The sequence below is a fragment of the Chlorocebus sabaeus genome, chromosome X (genome assembly GCF_047675955.1).
Source record: "Chlorocebus sabaeus isolate Y175 chromosome X, mChlSab1.0.hap1, whole genome shotgun sequence".
In the NCBI taxonomy this organism is placed as follows: domain Eukaryota; kingdom Metazoa; phylum Chordata; class Mammalia; order Primates; family Cercopithecidae; genus Chlorocebus; species Chlorocebus sabaeus.
In genome coordinates, this window is record NC_132933.1 from 125,232,628 (window position 1) to 125,246,868 (window position 14,241).

The window sequence follows — 14,241 nt, forward strand, 5'->3', positions numbered from 1 at the left end:
CTTAAGAAAGATCAGGCCCCCAAAATCCAGTATCTTCATAGCTGATGTTATTAGAGTGTGAAAAGCTGAAGGTAGAAAAAAACCTGTTGCCTGTATGTGAATGCAAAAGGCAGTTAAGTTGCTTGTGTCTCTGGTGGAAGGATTCAGTAAAAGTGTACTGCTGCTGTCAAATATGAGATATCAGAGAGTGTCATAAAACATCATTGCACAGTTATTAAAATTATTTTAATCAATTAGTGAAAACTTGAGGAAGAGCATTATTCTATAACCTTATGAAAAGATATCAGTGCCAATAGCTACTTAGTTGTTTTAAGTGATACTGTGTGAAAAAATTTTCAAGATAAATCTCCCAACATGTCAATGAGTATAAAAATACATTACAAATAGTTACAGAATGCCTTTACATTGCTATAGCTTTTAAAGCTATCTAACCTTCTAAGTCCCCAATCGATAACACACATTTCATATTCAGTTGAAACAAAATAAAAATGTGCACCTATGGCTATCAGTGTTGACTGAAATATAGTTGAAATACTTCTGTTCCAGCACACTGTGCTTCAGAAATATGCTTTATATATGTTGTAGGTTTGTGATATCAGTTCTTGTTTTATTATTTTTGCTTCTAGCTCTATGAAAACTTCTTAGCTAAATCTCCACTAAATGATATACAACTGTAGTCCCTTTGCTTGAATTAAAGTCTCAAATGTATTTAGTGTGATTTTATATTTTGAACTTTATAATGCAAGCCATGAATAATTCACTTTGGTTGAATAAGTGGAGAATAAAGGTGAATAAGTGAATAACTAAAATGATGCTTTTAAAATAGAGTCCCCAGGCACTTAAAATTCTTAAGCCGTTTTGTAGGCCAAAAATATAGTGTAAAAAGGGTACTCTAAGGTTTTAATGATTGTGATAAAGATCTCAAAAATAAGCACAGAAGCTTAAAGTAGAACAGTTAAACAGGAAGCAATCACTCCAATAGAAAATATATGAAATAATACATGTATGGTAATAAAAACGTCCAAATATGCTGATGATACCATAAAAGGTTAAAACAAAAAGACTGCATTTCCCTTAAAGAAAGTAGGAAGGCTGCTGTCCAGGGTCCAACAGAGAGTTCCAAACATCACAAAGCAAAACAAACATTTCTTAGAGGACATGTAATTGTCTCTGTCACTTGTAATTTTGTCATTATAAAGAATACTTTATAAAATGTAATTATGTTTTCAAAAATATAGCTGTTTGAAATTATTTTGCACATTAGCAATATGTTGTCTTTTAATAAACAATACTGAATTTATTGGTAGAAAAGCATTTTTCAAATTATAAGAAAATAACTTTAATTTTTACTTTTACATTTCCTTATACTCATGTTTTTTAGTGAAAAGAGTTCAAATTATTGGTACTTTGAATGCAATTATATTTTTTAATCTTTTAGATCACTTAGTGTAATACAAATTATGTGAATTTCAGTCATAACAACACAACTAGCAATATTTCTAACATACAAAGAGAAAAACTAGATGAGTAATAAAGACAATTTATAAATTGTACATCTATTATATAAAATATTATTTCATACAACTCCATTTTTAGGAGTTGTGATCAATTTGTTGAGACTTTCTTAGGACAATAAAATATGTCTTGTCTTGCTGACAATAAGGGTCTGATAAAATAAAGGTACACAGAAAAATAAGATGATGAATTTTGATGCCAGAAATTTCTATGAGACTTAGAATCATATTAGATGTTACAAATATATTTTCAAAGCTGTTTCTTTAAGATTAGAAAATTTAAAGAACAAGTTTTTCAGAAGCTTTCATTCTTAACCAAAGAGCTTTCAACACTACTAAAAACAAGTTCGGCCAGGCGGTGGCTCACTCCTGTAATCCCAGCACTTTGGGAGGCCGAAGCAGGTGGATCGCCTGAGGTCGGGAGTTCAAGACCAGCCTGACCAACATGGAGAAACCCCGTCTCTACTAAAAATACAGAATTAGCTGGGCCTGGTGGTGCATGCCTGTAATCCCAGCTACTCGGGAAGCTGAGGCAGGATAATTGCTTGAACCCAGGAGACTTGCACCACTGCACTCAAGCCTGGGCAACAAGAACAAAACTCTGTCAAAAAAAAAAAAAAAAAAAAGGAAGGAAGGAAAGGAGGGAGGGAGGGAGGGAGGGCGGGGGGGGAGAGAGAGAGAGAGAGAGAGGAAAAAGAAAGAAAGAAAGAAAGAAAGAAAGAAAGAAAGAAAGAAAGAAAGAAAGAGAAGAAAGAGAAAGAAAGAAAGAAAGAAAAGAAAGAAAGAAAGAAAAAGAAAGACATCTCTTTTTCTCTATTGGTATCTGGTCTCCAGGAAACCATAAGTATTATTTGGAAGTGAAGTAGCCAAACAGCAGGAAGAAACATTAGAAAAAATAAATTTCTCCCTTCCTAAACTGCAGTTTCTTTGCTGGTGCCTTCCTTTAGCACAGGTCCAGAATGCACAGGACTTGGTACCCCTGGAGATGAAGTCTACAGGCCTCCCTTTGGCAGAGGAGGATGGGGATTTGTTGCAAGTGTAGAGGGGGAAGAGCAAATAACCATCACAAATAGGCGATGTTAAACTGGGTCCTGGGTCTTACAATGACTCAATTTTTTTTTTTTTTTTTTTTTTTTTTTGAGACTGAATCTCGCTGTGTTGCACAGGCTGGAGTGCAGTGGCACAGTCTCGGCTCACTACAACCTCTGCCTCCCAGGTACAAATGATTCTTCTGCCTCAGCCTCCCGAGTAGCTGGGATTACAGGCATGTGTCACTATGCTTGGCTAACTTTTGTATTTTTAGTTTTGCCATGTTGGCCAGTATGGTCTTAAACTCCTGACCCCAAGCAATCCACCCGCCTCGGACTTCCAAAGTGCTGGGATTACAGGTGTGAGCCACCACACCCGGCCTAATAACTCAATTCTTAATTCTGCATCAATGCACAATTAGAGAGGGCATGTTTACCTGGGTAATATTTAAATAATATCATTCCTACATATGTGGTTCACATAATATTTCCCTTTATTCAAAGATTACTGGCATGTAAGAGTGACGGTGTGAATTTGATAGTAAGGGGAATGGAGAAAGAAAGATGATTCCACTGTGTTCAATCAATTTTTGCCAAAGGCTCTTGGAAAACTATAAGCAAGTACCACGTTAAAATTTCCAGAGCCCAGCCTGGGCAATGTGGTGAAATCCCATCCCTACAAAAAGTACAAAAATTAGCCAGGTGTTGTGGTGCACACTTGTAGTCCCAGCTACCTGGGAGGCTGAGGTGGGAGGATCGCTTGAGCCCAGGAAGTCCAGGCTGCAGTGAGTTAAGATCACGTCACTGCATTCTGGCCTGGGTGACAGACGGAGACCTTGTCTCAAAAAAAAAAAAAAAAAAAAATTCCAGAGCACTCTAACATGGGATGGCTGACTCATTATATTTCATAAAGAACAATGAACTTTCCATGATTAATGTTCTCCCATGAGATGACATATTCCTTCACCATTTAGTTAACCACCTAGTTAATATAATCAGAGCTTTTGATTTCCATGCACCCTAGAAGTAATTCTTAGAGCACCACAGCTTTAGCTAATGACAGATTACTTTGTGTAATTCTCACAAAGCTAAATCAACTTGTTGGTTGTTATACAGGATAGTCTGAACAAATACAGTTCTGCACTCTTTTCCTTTAGTGACCATTCATTTTTGTTTTATACTTTCTAGAAAGTTTCTTTATGTCATAAACTCTTTCTTTGAAGATAGAATTTTCGGAACATGCTCCTGAGATGCTTTAAATATATTTTCAATGCCTTGATCTGGTATCTATAGTGTGACATTTTTGTTTCATGCAAATTAAATAAATCTCTCATGCTATAATTTATGAAATACTGAGATGGCCATATTTTTATTATAAAACTCAAAGTCTGAGACGTCTTTCTTTTGGTCACTATACCCTTGACAAATGAGTAAAAGTCATTTTCTAAAAAGAAGGACATATAGATCGTTTTATCTAATATTGTACATTTTAACATTTTAATCCAACACATTCTTCAGCCTTCATTCAGTGTCTTCTTGTCAATTTATTTTGTTTTACTGTATTTAACTGTTTTATTCTGATACACACACACATCGACACAATGATGTACAAATCAATGATTCATCATAAAGTCAACAGTCTGTAACCACTGACCTAGATAAAAAAATATAACACTGCAGCACCATAAAAGTTTCTCTTGCGCCACCTTCTGGTTACACCATCCTCCCTTGTAAAAATAACCACTCTCATGTTATTTAGAATAATGACCTATTTGCTTTCTTGCATAGTTGTACCAAATAAGCGACCAATCTTAAATACTTAGATTTAAAACTTGGATTTTCTTTTCGTAAAGATGTTATTATAAGGGATCTTTAGTTTAACATTATATTCCTGAGAAGTATCTATGTTATTGCATACAACATATTTTATCCATTTTCATTGTTTATAGTTTCATTTGTAACAATATATAATAATGAATTGTTTCATGACTCTTGATTTGAAATTTGGATTAACTATGGTTTGGATTTTATAAATAATGTTGTCACGATCATTCTTTTACATGTCTCAGTGCATGGGGCGGGGGCAAATTTAAGTATTGAGCAGTCCAATTAATTGTGTATACTATTCTATGAAATTTAAAACCTGTTTATAATGTAACCACCACCACCATCTGGATGCAGAACAGCTCCATCACCTCCCAAAATTCTCTCATGCTATTACTTTATAGTTATACTACTAATTCAATTTTTTTCATGATGTAAAAATACCTAACAGGAAATCTACCCTCTTAACAAATTTTTAGGGACACAATACAGTATTTTTAACTCTAAGCACTAGATTGTACAGCAGATCTCTAGAATTTATTCATCTTTCATAACTTAAACCTTACACCATTTGAACAGCTCCTCATTTCTTCCTCCTCTCAACCACTAGCAACCACCATTCTACTCTCTGCTTCTATGAATTTGACTCCTCCAGATAGATACCTCATATAAGTGGAATCACATAGTGTTTGTCTTTTCTGTGTCTGTCTTATTTCACTTAACATAATATCCTCCAGGTTCATCAATATTGTCACAAATGACAGGATTTCCTTCTTTTTAAAGGACGAATAATATTTTATTCTGTATATATACCACATTTTCTTTATCCATTCATCCATTGATGGAAATTTCCGTTGTTTCCGCATCTTGGATATTGTGAATAGTTCTGCAATAGTACATGGGAATGCAAATATCTCTTTGAGATCTTAACTTCAATTCTTTTGGATAAACACCCAGAAGTGAAATTGCTGGATCATATATGTGTATATATATATATATATATAGAGAGAGAGAGAGAGAGAGAGAGAGAAACTTCCATATCGTTTTCCATAGTGGCTGCACCATTTTACATTCCTTCCAACAGTAGACAAGCGTTTCCTTTCTCCACATCCTTACCAACACTTATCTTTCGTTTTTCTGATAATCATCAGCAAATCAGGAACTACTAATAATTACCAAGGTAGTTATGTTGTTGTGGGACAAATCAGAGATGGGAGAGACCAAGCAGAGTTCAGGAGAGCCTTTAATTATTAAGGTGATCACTGACTCAGTTGGACTAGGGTCCAGAAAGTCTGAGCCCGGAACAAAGGGATCAATCACCTTGTAGGCAGTTTGTGGCGGGAGGAGTTACGTGCTGCAGGAAGCGTACTTGCAGAAGCCAGAACAAAGGCAGTTAATTACTCTTTTACATTTGTTACACCGTATGTCTTACAACCTTGGGAATACATGCTTTTGTAGCAATTGCTTATCAACCTTGTGACTTTACAGCCGGGCTGGGGAGGGAAGCAAGAACTCACCGTGCCTCAAGGAATGTAGAAAGATGGAACACAGATAAGCCTCTCTGGGCACAGAGGAGGGATAAGCAGCTAATGTTCTTTCTAAACCTGCCCCACCCCACCCCCCGGGGCAGGGGGGTTATTTTACATCCTACCTTCAAGAAAAAAGAATAAATTTTCCGACTATTATACTTACAAAATTCATTAATTCCCCCTTCAGTGTAACAGTGTCAAACTGACTTTTTTATGATCGAAGTTTGCTGTTTTAGAAGGAAATATTTTTTTCAGCCAAAATATATTGTTCTTTTCAGCCATTTCCACCTTCTCTAATTCCTACATCCTTGAAATTTTCCAATTCATTTACTCCTCCATAGGGAGAATATTTTATTTTTCTTTGAGTATACCTTGTACAATTTTTGCAGTTATTGATAGTATAAGTAATAATTTATATGAAAATATTTATAATTTGAAGACAATATTTGAAGGTTTGTTTTTAGAATCAAGTACATACCCTTAAATCCCAGCTTTAAGAAAGAGCCACATAAACTTGCCATAATGCATGAGTAATATAAAATAATGTCAGAGAAGAAGAGAATACTACTTTCTGACCTTCACACAAATTCTCCTTATGCACCATTGCTAGAGGGCTGAGAGCCCTTTAAACTTTCTGACCTACTTAGTGTGGCTGTAAATGTCATTCTTATTCATAGCAACATTTAATGCTTTCCTGGGTTTTGCTAAACTACCACAGTGATATATTGCAGAATTGAATTCCACAGCTTGATGGTGTACTGCATAAAGAATTGTATTGTTCATCAGTCTAAAATGGAATGCGATTCATTCTCATTGAGAGTCAGCTTGTTTCCATGGTATGAGAATGGGAGGAGAAAACACCTTATGTTTTCAGTAAAACATTCATTACTTGTACAGCTGTTTTCCTTTTCATAGTTTACTTCTCTCCATTACTAAGTAAATCACACTATAATGCCTCCCAGACATAATTTTTATATTTATTTTGGCCTTTTTACCCAGCTTTAACATTTGGCCTGATTTTAATCTGTCACATTTTACATAATCTTCCTTATAAATTGACTACTGAGTGAAACAGTGAAACCGATGCTCAAAAGAAATCTACAAGCACCGCAAGGAAAAGTCATCAGCAATATACAGTTAGGAATAAATTGGAATTGAAAATTCAGAATTTTTAAGTTCTGTTCATGTGAATGCTCCATGTTATTTTTCCCTTCCTATATCTGCTAAAAAGTTAGAAGGAATTTCTTTCACCAGTTTAAATACATTGTAAAATGTATCTGATTCTAAACAGATATTTATATATAATCATCATTGTAATAAGCTCTTAGATAATATTTATCTTTTACATATGTGAAAGTCAATACAAATATTTCATGTTAACTCTAAATCCAAATGGCCTTCAGTGAGTGTTCTTTGCAAAGACATTTAGAGTTAGCACTTCTGCTCACAAAAATGTTCCAAGAGCACTTTTCTAATAACAACAGGAAATGAATACAATTATTTTAGCTGCCAAAAAAATTGTTGGTGATAAGATTCTTTGTGCATTGATTTTAGAACCAATGGTATAAGAAAATCTTAAAATATTTTCTATATATAATGCCACTGAAAACAATGTTTAAAAAGGATTAAAAAATAAGAGACATATCAATATTGATAAATAATGTCCATAACAATATTGATACTCACAAAAATTAACTTGAATATTTAATTTTTGTACACAAGTTTAGATGGTAATGGCAGTTCATTACTAATGAATTTAATTGTTTTTATGGGATCCTTCTCATGTATTAGTTCAGACCTTCTTATCTTAATCTTTCTTATCAGAGATAATTCTATGACTGCTAAATCTAGAAGGGTGTAGGTGAACTTTTCATAGCAAATGTATTGCTTTTCACCCATTATACAATGTAATTGGTAAAACAAATCAAATGTGTGTATATTAATAATCATATCAAGATCTCTAACCCCTCCAGATTACAATGATATAGTAATTTAACAAGAATTGCTTTGTTCTTCTACAAGCCTGTCAGCTCTAGGTTTTAATTATCTTCTCACCACCTCTAGGCCTTTTCATATTCAGACGATATGTAAATTAATGTAGTCTTTCATTTTGAAAGAGTTAAGGGATAGGAATTTCTCTAGAATATTTCTCTCTTAGCTGTCTTAACCATACATCTGCCTTCCTGTAGAATATAAATCATAACAAAAATATGGAATCCTAATTCTGGAGAGTAAAATCAGTAGGAAAATAAATCCTGCTCTCAAGAAAATAAACATTATTAAACTTTAAAATTTTCAAAGTACAATGGAAGAAAAATTAGTTTATAAATTAACTTTTCTACAAATTTAAAAAACACCCACAGTATTGTGTCTTCATTCAAATGATTTATATGTTCAAGAACCTTTTTTTGTTTTGTTTTGTTTTGTTTTGTTTTTTTGGAGATGGGGTCTCACTGTTGCCCAGGCTGGAGTGTCATGGAATGATCTTGGCTCCCTGTAACCTCTGCTTCCTGGGTTCAATGATCCTCCTGCCTCAGCCTCCCGAGTAGCTGGGACTACAGGCACGCACCACCAGGCCCAGCTAATTTTTTTTTTTTTTTTTTTTTTTTTTCTAGTAGAAATGGTGTTTCACCATGTTGGCCAGGCTGGTCTTGAACTCCTTACCTCAGGTGACCCACCTACCTCAGCCTCCCAACATGTTGGGATTACAGGCATGAGCCACCACGCTCAGCCTCAAGAAACATTTTTAAAGCAGTGTTCTAAACTTGAGGCTACAACCCTGAACTAAAAAGACAAAGCCCCTGTTTTTGTCTGATTACATCTTACATGCTAAGAGAGGGAAGTATAATAAATTATGAAACACATGAATATATATATATAATAAGGAAAATGAAATGGAGTTATGACAGGAAATGAATGAGGAGCAAATCTAAGGAAATCAGAAAGGGCTGCTCTTACATGATAGTTGAGCAGAAATCTGTAGCAATGCAGTGAAACATAGATATCTCTGGGGAAAACATTAGAGATGGTCAGGGCTAATTCCAAAATTTAGAGTCTAACTAAAATGATGGAATTACCATTAACTGAGATGAGAATGACTAGAGAAGAGGATTGGCAAAAATCAAGTTTGGATTTGGGCATGCTCCTTTTTTTAAAGTGTCTATTAGACTTCCAAGAGGAAATATAAAATAGAAAGAATCTAGAGTTCTGATGAGAGACCTATATTGCATTGTAACTTTGCCAGTCATCAACATGTAGATGGTATTTGAAGCCAGGAAGCTTGATGTGATCAATGAGGGACTGAGTAAATATGGAGAAAAGAGGCCTGAAGACTGAGTCCTGGAGCTTTCTGATTGTTGGAATCAAGAACAGGAGGAGAATAGAGAAACAGAGCCTGAGAAAGAGCATTCATGTGATCAGAGGAAAACCAAGAGAAAGCGTTGTCCTGGAAGCCAAGTGAAGAAAAATTTTAAACTAAGAGAGAGTGAAAAATTGCATTATATGCTGTTAACTGTCAAATAAATACATAGTAAAGTATATGTATTTTAAGTACATATAAATAAGTAAATTATAGTAATATTGCATGGTGCATCATTTTAGTCATAATTGTAAGTATAGGTTGCTTTGTATTTTACTTTGAAACCGACCTAAATATTGAAATATAAAATGCTTGCTCTGTTATTGATGTTACCATATTACAACTTTGGAGAACGTGACCAAATGAAGCTACAATTAAATTATAGGTTTCATAAGCAAGACAAAGTAAATATGACTAGACATTTTCCAGCAAATATTAACAGTAACTGGTACTTAGATTATCTTCATTGTCTTTTAAGGAAAATTTTGAATATCTCAAAGAGTTAACGTATACATTTGATAATTTTCTACCAAAAACAAATTTTATTTGATTTAGAAAGGTATTTACTGATAGTATTCACTGAAGAATATGCTGAATTGTTAGCCATTTTAATCTAATTAGGTGTGAGAGTCTATGTGTGTGTGTGTGTGTATATATATATATATATTCTCAGTATTCTTTCAAGATTCTGAGTAAAGAACATATTAAAATTTAAAAATAAGCTACAAAATGACTGATACCATTTGTCATGTCTTATCTATATGAATTTTATTTTATTTTCTTAAAATCATTTAGCCAAAGTAAAACTCAGAAAAATGCTGAATTATGGAGCTAGAATGATAAACTGACTGCAATTGTTATCCTTTATGCCAATTTTGTAAGTTATGTTTATCAGAATAACCCTATATTTTACTGCCTGACTTTGTAAAAAAAGGTATAGATGTGTACTTATACGTTAATACTAAAAATATATTAGTTTTAAACATGGTGGATACACATGAGGTTTCATTACAATAACATAAGTTTGAAACTACTTTCTTTTCTTTCTACTTCCCTTCTGCCCTTTGACAAATCTATGCACTTATATTTTGACATTTCAAGTGACTTTATTATAAAAACTTTTTAAGTTATTTCTTATGTGCAGTAATGTCTGCATCTAGCTTAGCACCCAACAAACAATAGGCTTTCAAGCTTTTTTAATGAATAAATAGTAGCACCATTTTACACATTTTGTTACCTTTAGCAATTAGTAAGTATTAAACTATTAACATGAGTGACGGTGCCCAGGGTTGTCTTCTAGCATCTGAGGTCCCTTGCCTCAGGACTCTGCACCCAAGTGGGATGCATGCCACCCTTCCCATTCTGCACAGCACCTTGGCCCTGAGGCACCCTGCCTGTACCTCGCATCGCCCAGAGTCCCTGGAGCAAGCATCTGTTTTCTGTAGTCCTTCTCTACATAGGGCTGGACAAGAAATAGGTCTATGAAGTCCTTGGGATTCCCTGATTCTGGAATCCAGCAATGAGGACCCTACTCCATGCAAAAGGCAAGGGTGAGACTGTCTCACCAAGACAGCCAGCCTAACAGCCCCTGGTCTTCCATCAAAACCAGCATCCTCCACAACAGCCAAAAGGTGGAAGCAACCCAGGTGTCTGAATAGATAAACAAAATGTGATCCAATAAACACAGGGAATATTATTCTGCCTTGAAAAAGGAAGGCCATTCTGACACATGCTAGGACATGCATGAAGCTTGAGGACATTATGCTAAGTGAAGTCAGTCAGTCACAAAGGGACAGACACTGTATGAGTCCACTTACAGGAAGTACCTAGAGTAGTCAAATTCATAAAGTCAGAGAGAAGAATGGTGGTTGCCAAGGGTGGGAGGAAGGGCAATGGGAGTTGTGCGATGGGTACAGATGATAAAAGATGAAGAGTTCTGGAGGTGGATGGTGGTGATGGCTGCACAACACTGTGATCGTAGTTAATGCCACTGAACTGTGCACTTAAAAATGGTTGAGATGGCTGGGCACAGTGGCTCATGCCTGTCATTCCAGCACTCTGGGAGGCCGAGGTGGGCGGATCACCTGAGGTCAGGAGTTTGAGACCAGCCTGGCCAATATGGTGAAACCCTGTCTCTACTAAAAATACAAAAATTAGTCGGGTGTGGGGGCGGGCACCTGTAATCCCAGCTACTTGGGAGGCTGAGGTAGGAAAATCGCTTGAACCTGGGAAGTGGAGGTTGCAGTGAGCCAAGACCATGCCACTGCACCCCAGCCTGGGCAACAGAGTGAAACTCTGTCTCAAAAAAAAAAAAAAAAAGTTGAGATGGTTCATTTCATGTTATGTGTGTTTTACCACAATTTAAAAACAATGCCCTCTGGCCAGGCGCGGTGGCTCACGCCTGTAATTCCAGCACTTTGGGAGGCTGAGGCGGGCAGATCACGAGGTCAGGAGATCGAGACCATCCTGGCCAACATGGTGAAACCCCATCTCTACTAAAAATACAAAAATTAGCCAGGCGTGGTGGTGGGCACCTGTAATCCCAGCTACTTGGGAGGCTGGGGCAGGAGAATCGCTTGAACCCGGGAAGCAGAGGTTGCAGTGAGCCAAGATCATGCCATTGCACTCCAGCCTGGGCAACAACAGCGAAACTCCATCTCAAAAATAAATAAATAAATAAATAACCAAACCAAAAACAAAAACAAAACAAAAAAAACAACAATGCTCTCCTGCACACCTACCTCCTGGGGAGAATGGCAGGGCCAGCACCCTTGACTGGAATGTGCCCCAGCTCCATGCCTCTGAATGTGGTGCGGCAGCACATGCAGTTCCCCAGTGGGAAGTGAGAGGAGTCTGTGTGAGGATGCCAGATGGCAGAGCTGAGGCCCAGGTACCGTGACGAGGCAGGAGGAGGGGGCCCCACAGCTCATCCTGCCCCACGCACCTCACTCAGCCATGGACAGGGCCAGGCAGCAGCAGGCGCTACTCCTCCTCCCCATCTGCCTTGCCCTCGCCTTCTCCCTCACCGTGGTGGTCAGCAGCCACTGGTGTGAGGGGACCCAGCGGGTAGTGAAGCCGCTGTGCCAGGACCAGCCAGGAGGGCAGCACTGCATACACTTCAAACGAGACAACAGCAGTGATGGCAGGATGGACAACGACAGCCAGGCTGTGCTGTACATTTGGGAGCATTTTCCTGTAGTTAATATTACTGTGTCTGCATAGTGAAAGTTAGGATTTAAGCTATGTTGATTGAAATTTTCTTCCCACTTAAACTATTGTCTTCTTGAAGACAGGGAACATGTTAACATTTTAGTCAGACATAGTTAAAAAGACTAATCTAAACAAGAACAAGACACTTTTCAACTTCACTACAGTATGATACAGTTTCTTAACTTCTCTGAGCCTTGGTTTATTTTTTTTTTTTACCTGTATGCAGAGAAATATAATGTATGCTCTGCTTTCCAGATACAGATATTATAAAGATAAAATAAAATAATACATATAAAAGAACTTTGCTACCTCTAAGATATCATGAAAGAAAGATGTTTATTACTACGCTTTCAATAGCAGTTTCTAACAAGATAAAAAGGAGAGTGGGGAGAGAGAAGGGAAGAGGGAGAGAGAGGTAGAGGGAAATGGGAGAAGCAACAACTTACTGCCTTACTTTTATAAATGTACAAAGCATCATAATTCTGTAAACCACTGTTCTAAGCCAGTCTCCTCAACAGGGTAAAAGAGGATGATCAGGGAATTGAAAATGTGGGAGGTTTTGGTTATCATAGTATCTGGAAAGTGTTATTGCATTTATGGGGTTGAGTAGCTGCTATGCTAAACTTTCTGTAGCCTGCTGGATACTAACACACACAAAAATTATCCTACCCAAATGTTATTGGCAAATAACTAAATCTAGCAAACATTTTTTGAAAAACTTTTCTTTTCCTATTTGAAATAAATAAGTTGAATCATACACCAGTACACATATTTTTACATTCAGGATGAAAAAAAAAAAAACCCAGCATTTATGATATACCAAATATAGTCCTACTGGTATGCTTACATAATAAAGTATTTTATAAAATGTAACATAACCTATACAATTTTATATATATATGTGTGTGTGTGTGTGTGTGTGAGTGTATAATGTAAAGGCTTTTATAAACATTTAACATAAAGGTATTATGGTGCTGGCAAAGTGTGGTGTCTCATATCTGTAATCCCAGCTCTTTGGAAGGCTGAGGTGGGAGGATAGCTTGAGGCCAGGAGTTCGAGACTAGCCTGGGCAACAGAGTAAGACCCCGTTTCAATTTTAAAAATATGAATTTATTATGGGGCTATGTAGGTCTAACATTATAAGATGAATTATCTCTATTCCATCTTAATCTTTGAGACAGTGTAGGAATATTCTCATATCAATGTATTAGCAAGTTCTGGTGAGAATATACTTTACTAGAAGCGCAGCATTTAAAGTGCTTAAAAAGTGAAAACCAAGTAAGATTTCTCATATTATGCCCCAGGCAACTGTAAAATTTTCTGTAAAATTAAGAAACACGACTATTTCCGCTCAGTATTATTTAAGGTAACTTTCAATCACAGAAGAATGAATCCAGTTGTCTTCACACTAGAAAGATCTCGCAATCAAAAATCAACCCACTCCCAAAATCATTGTTGAAATCAAAATATTGATTACGTACCATAGAATCGAGTCATTCGCCTTCCTTTGCATTCGAACAGTGCAAGATGTCTTCTAAATAACCTTGTGGGGAGGATGTTCAGCTTTTGCGACTCCACAGAACAAAACTATCTCTCATCCTTCTTATTGCCGTTTATGTGAGTCTTTCCCACGCTGTAAGCAAGTAAAGTATCCAAATGCACCATTTTATCAAGCGCTCCATGGTCCAGAGGCAGGATATTTTGAAAGTTTGTGGCTAAAGTTGTGGCTCTCTAGTTCCACCCTAATCTAATTTTGATAATAGGACCTCAGAGTTTCT

The 14,241-nt window shown here is 36.4% G+C and overlaps 1 protein-coding gene across 3 annotated transcripts in view; it reads right to left on the bottom strand.

Moving 5' to 3' along the window:
* Positions 1–14,041, bottom strand: part of DCAF8L2 (DDB1 and CUL4 associated factor 8 like 2) — a 165,937-nt gene extending 151,896 nt beyond the window's left edge. For all 3 annotated transcript variants that reach the window (XM_007991333.3, XM_037986622.2, XM_037986621.2), the window contains exon 1: positions 13,945–14,041. The gene's annotated coding sequence lies outside the window, so the exon portion shown is untranslated. The remainder of the gene's footprint in view (positions 1–13,944) is intronic.
* Positions 14,042–14,241: the final 200 nt, after the last annotated feature.